Below are 6121 nucleotides of genomic sequence, written 5' to 3'. Positions count from 1 at the left end.
TCATTCCTTGCTTAGCTCGGATTCTCCTGGACGGAGTAGGAAAATGTGCTAAGATTGAGTTTTTAGGGCATTTCCAAGCTTTTCCATTATTTCCTGGCATGATAAGGAAAACATAATAAATATATGGGTGCGGGCCTGCGACTATTGCCACCCTACCATTTTCTTAGTTCACCCTACAAATATTTGAATTATTGAAAGACTATATTATCCAAGTGCAAAATGACTAATAAGTACACTAATTTTCTAAAAATCTAAATTTGTAAATAAAATTTAAATACAAAGACGACTTAATTTCTCATTGGATAACATTAAGCTTCTTCTTCTCCACCCAAATTTGAATTTCTTACGTATTATTTTTGTCATTTTGTTCTCTCCTCATAGTTAATTCGTTATTCAATTTACAAAACCATTAGTATTAATTTCGTCAAAATCTTTGCAATATTCTTTATGAACACTGAAAGTAAAAAAAATAAAACATGAAAAAAATAAATCTTTTCTTCGTTGCTCATAGTTGTTAACTTACTAATCTTTTGATGTGGAATGAAATAGATGAACATTGATACTGAAAAAAAAAAAAAAAAAAAGGAAGTAAATTAGATTATGATTTTAGTAGAAAACTTTAATATATTTTAGTTTTGTTATTGATATAAATTAAATGAGAGATTTTCGTTATAAAAAAAAATTCTTTTTTAATTGGATAGGTCATATAAGGATAATTCTAGAAAGAAAAATGGGTTAGATAAGTAAATATAATAATTGAAATTAAAATGTAGGGTGTAATGAGCAAGTAAGGTGAACAAAGTAAATGATAGGGTGGCAATAGCCCCACCCTAAATATATATAAATAAACACAATGGTTAAGAAAAAGTGCAAGATCAGAGGAATAATTACTAGGTAATTATGGACATAACAATATTATATCCTTCAAGTTGATGTCATGAAACATTGATTATATTATAACTTTGAAGCTAATTTGTTCCCTATTTTGTACAGAACTCCTGCAAGTACTAATAGAAGGGTATTGTGAAAGGAAGAAGTATACTCTGGTTCTAAATGCCCTTTTGGCCCACCTTTTGCGTCCAGCTATGTGAGATATGAATTGCTCAAGATCAGACTTCAATTTTTTTTTTTTTGTTGAATAGCTATTTATGGGAAAATTAGCAAATGATCTAGTTTCATCAAATTTAGTTGGTATGAAGCTGAAATTATCATAATATATGTACTTATTACCAACACTTTATTATTGGAATATGAAGCTGTCATTTTACCAAGTTTTTCTTATATAGCAATTTGACTAGTTTTTTTTTTTTTTTGAGAAGCAACGTAAACACTTTTATAAATCGGACTTAAGTACAATCAGATGATAACAAATCCACTAAGAAGCTTGGAGGACTAGTAAAAGAAGAAGAAACTTTTGAACGAAGTGCCCACCCAGCTAGGTGATGAGCAACTTCATTCTTGTCCCTAAAAATATGTTTAAAAGAACAACTAGGAAATTGAGAAAGACTTGACTACAAGTCCTCATACAACAAATGAAGCCTAGGATGCGACGCCACCGGAAGAGCAACTGAATCAACCAACTGCATACAATCCAACTCAAACTGCACCACCTGCACACCCAACTCCCTCGTCAATTCGAAAGCTTCAAACCCCGCCAATATTTCAACATGCTCAGCTGAAAAAGCCCTCTGTACGTACTTAGCTCGACCTCCTAAACATGTACCATTGCTGTCACGAGCAACAACTCCCACACCCCCCTCTGAAGAAAAAGAAGTAAACGCACCATCCAAACAAATACTTACCCACCCCAGCAATGGTTTCACCCATTTGGACCTTTGACAAATAGTCGGAACTGGAGGACAATTAGCCCGGAGATAATTCTGAAGCTACCCATGAGCTCCCACGATAACTTAAGGAGGATCACAGTCCTTGTCATTCCAAACCTTATCATTCCTAGCCTTCCAAAAAGACCAAAAAAGCACCAAGAATTCAGACCTTTTGTCAGAGAATAACACCCCCATACAATGCTTCAGCCGAACTGGGAATGGACGTGGCCACTGAGTCAATTTCCCAAGTAGAGGAGTGAGGATCCTACTAGAAATTACGTAGTCCCTGAAAAGAAGCTCCTCCACCTCCAAGTCATGCTGATAGAACCCATAATGAACCGGAACATCAACCATACGAGACAACAATCTACTACGGATTGGGAGAAATCCCTTCAAGGCTTTCCAAACACACAACTGAACCTTATTAGGGAGTTTAGTCCTCCAGAACTTCCTCCAAAACTAAGAGTCCAAAGTAGGGTGAGTCTGGACCCCCTATTCATGCCAAGTACGGCATCTCTAGCTACAATATAACCACTTTTAACAACATAGGAGCCTTTAGAAGTGAAATGCCAAACTCGAAAATCAGGTGGGAGTCTCACGCTCAATGGAATCAACTGAATGACATTAACATCTTCCGCATCAAAAAGTGAATGCAATAATGGGACATTCCATGTAGCCGAAGACTGATCAATTAATTGGGACACATAACGAATAGTAGTAGGGTACCTGAGTGGAGACAAATGTGTAAAAGCATGTGCTCTAGGAATCCAATTATCCTCCCAAATGCGGATTGATCTACCATCACCTACCTGCCACCGCAACCCACCCTCAAGCACCACGCTAGAAGCGAAAATAATCCTCCAGGTGTATGACGGGGCAGCTCCTAGAGAAGCCTCCATGAATGATGTAGAGTGAAAGTACTGAGCTCTGAAAATTCTACCCACAAGGGAATCAGGATTTTGTATGATCCACAATGCTTGTTTGGCCAACATGGCTAAGTTGAAAGCATACAGATTACGAAAACCCAGATCCCCTTTATCCTTAGGCAAACACAAGTTGTCCCAATTACTCCAATGTATTTTACGGTGGTTATCCGAATCACCCCACCAAAAATTAGCACACAACTGTTGTAACTCATCATAAAAGTTTTCGGGAGTAAAAAGCAATTCATCGCATATGTCGGAAGAGCTTGGGCGACCACCTTGATTAAAAGTTCTTTACCTGCTGCACTCAACAGCTTACCCCGCCAACCAAACAGTTTCTTCCTCAACTGATCCCAAATATAGAAGAAAGCCTCTTTCTTACTTCGACCAATATGTGTAGGCAGTGTTCTAAAACTCGGCCGCCTAGGCGGCGCCTAGGCTCTGGGCGGCACCTTTCCGCCGCGAGTAATGACAAATCGGGGTACCTGGGCGTTCTGATTTTCGACGGGCGCCTAGGCGGCCTAGGGAGCGCCTAGGCGGATTAGGCGGTAGGCGGTAGGCGCTGCGCTGGGAGGATTTTTTTTTTCTTTTCCTCGCGATACAAGTCCCAAAGCGGGATCTCACTCATCTCAGTCTCGCTCCGTGCGACTTCTCTCTCTCCTTCATTCCCACTGCGTCCCTCCACTCCTTCAGCTTCCAACCCTCACTCAACTCCGCCCATCTCACCGCCCCCATTCCGGTCCGTCTCTCCGATCACCAGAATTTTTGGCCTTTCCTTCACCTCCATGGCGGGCGGTGAACCCCACGCGCTTCCACTTCTGGAGAAGCAGTTCGATGACTTCCGCTCTCAGCTCGAAGAGTCCGGAACACTGTGCGTCCGCATTCGAGCGGTGGTCATGGAGATCGAGCCCACCACTAGGTTTATTCACTCGAGCCTCCTCTTGGTTCACCAGTCGAGTTCAACTCCCGGTACGGTGCCATTTTTGTGTGAAGTGATTGTAATACGTTTTCGTTTTGTGATTGTTATTGGTTAAAGCACCTGCTATGGCACCGTTTTGTATGCGTTTTCCAATTTGTGATTTTTGTGATTGTTTATTGGTTAAAGCAGAGGTTTTGGAGAAGCCAAAGGCTAAAATTATTGTGCTGAAGGAGCTCTACAATCAACTCGCTGAAATTGTGCGAATTGAGCTTTCGGGTTTCCGTGGAAATTGAAGTGTGTTTGTTATAGGCTAGTGGAATTTGAGCTCTACATGTTTCTTTTTATGATAGAAAAAGAAAGGAAATGTATGTATAGGTGTTATAGGTTAGTGCGAGTGTGTTATTGTTGAATAAGTTTTAGTTTGGATTTTGGGACTAGCTTTGATGTGTTGCTTTTGTTTAGATATCATGGTGATTAGAGGTCTGAGACGGACTCTGGTTTCACTGCTTGCTTTTATGCATTGGTTAGAGACAGGGACGTTGTTATTGCACACTGAAGCTAAGGAAAAACTTGGGTGTATGATTCTTATCTCTATTTTTGTTTATTTATGATCACAATATTGATTAATGGTATTCTTTTTAAAATGTGTAGTTGAATTTCAATTTTTCCAGGATTTAGTATACATATAAGTTCTATTCTTCCATTCTTCTTGTTCTGAACTTCCGTCTTCTGATAATTGCTTGAAGCCTTGAATTGGTAAATTGGAATTGATCTTTGCTTGAGTTCTTGTTACTGATAAATTGATAATCAATCTTCTTCTTCTCCTTCTAAATTGATATTTGATAAAGGTTTAGGCTTGCAATTGTTTTATGTATGCTTATTTAGGACTCTTTTAACATTTGAATATTCTAGATGCAATTTTATTACTCTTTAAGTGTTTATATATTTTCAATTACATAAATAAAAGCTATAAAAATTAAGAAATACAAAACTGCCTAGGCAGCCGCCTAGCCACCTGGGCGCTCCTCCCTTGCCCACCGCCCGACTAGCGCCTAGCGATTTTTCGAACCTTGTGTGTAGGCAACCCCAAATATTTCTCCTGGAAAGGAACAAGCTCTACATTCAAGATACCAGCCAGATCCTCCTGAGCCGCTAAAGATAAATTCTGACTGAAACACACACTACTCTTCTGAAAATTAATTTCTTCAACATTAGCCTCTGGTCAAGCAATTAATTTGACTAGTTTTTATTTCCTTATGAAATGAGTATGTTGGATGTTTGTGCAAAAGTTTTCTCCTCTTTTGTTCCTTTCTTTTCTTTTTGATTAGAGATTTAATTCATTGATGAAGCAAAGCTTATAGCACAGAATAAGGGACTTAACATAGAAAATCCAATTCATTTATAAGTTTACAATCATGACAATGCATGAAAATTGAAAAGCTGAGCCTATATATATATGACTAAAGGCAAATCAAATAAGATAGAAAACTATGATCCCCGAGCACGGATTAGTCTCTAGGCCTAGGAAGCCTTTGAGGACACCGTGTGATTGACAAATCAAAAAAAAAAAAAAAAAAAAAAAAAAGATAGAAAACTATGTCTGCTTCAATTAGGTTGTGCCTAGCTTGGCTACTAAGATCGTAACCAAGATTCAAGCAATCGCTGCACAAAAAGCCCCAATTCTCAAAAAAAACAAAAAAAAAAACCCAGTGTCTTCTACTAGTGCTCCAATTTCACTAAGATTATGTCCTTGCTTTTGTACTTCTTGGATGAGATTGAGATCATCCCCTTTCAATTTCCAAGTGCAATAACTTTGCTGTTAAACAATTTAATGTAAAATAATGCCACAACGTTTCAGGTTACTAGAAGAGGGAGAAAGAAACAGAGATCTTGCACATCATATTATGTTGTATTCCATGTGTACAACCCTATAATCATTTTAATAGATGTTAAGCTACATAACCCGAAAATACAGTTTGATTCATGATATGTAACTCTAGAACATATAAATCTAACTCACATCCATACTACAGACTTAGAAAACTGAGGATTTTTAAAATTGCCCTCAAAACCCAATCACCCAGTTAATTTACATATAAAATTGACCCAAAAAAAAGAAACTCCCAAAAAAAAAAAAAAAACTCATCTTAACCAATTCATACAAACACCCTACGAAGGAGAAGAGCCCAACAAGAAAACCAATTAAAATAAAAATTGCACAAGTAATTAAAGATATCCTCAAAGGATGATAAAGTCCAGCTAGTGATTCACAAATACGAATTAATCACTATAAAAGAAGGAAACAAGAGAGAGGGGGGGGGGGGGGGGGGGGGGGGGGACTAAGAAGAAGAAATCCAGGCTAGAACGAAAAATGATCTTGTTAGAGATTAACTATATAGTGATAGAGATAAATTATAGCCGTTGCTTTAATCTGACGGCTATAATAGTACTAG

General features: G+C 38.0%; 1 pseudogene; it reads left to right on the top strand.

Moving 5' to 3' along the window:
* Window positions 1–3534: 3534 nt before the first annotated feature.
* On the top strand, window positions 3535–4346 carry LOC112199183 (annotated as a pseudogene).
* The last annotated feature ends 1775 nt before the right edge of the window (window positions 4347–6121 follow it).

Source organism: Rosa chinensis, chromosome 4 (genome assembly GCF_002994745.2).
Source record: "Rosa chinensis cultivar Old Blush chromosome 4, RchiOBHm-V2, whole genome shotgun sequence".
In the NCBI taxonomy this organism is placed as follows: Eukaryota; Viridiplantae; Streptophyta; class Magnoliopsida; order Rosales; family Rosaceae; genus Rosa; species Rosa chinensis.
This window is presented reverse-complemented; position numbering and strand designations above follow the sequence as displayed.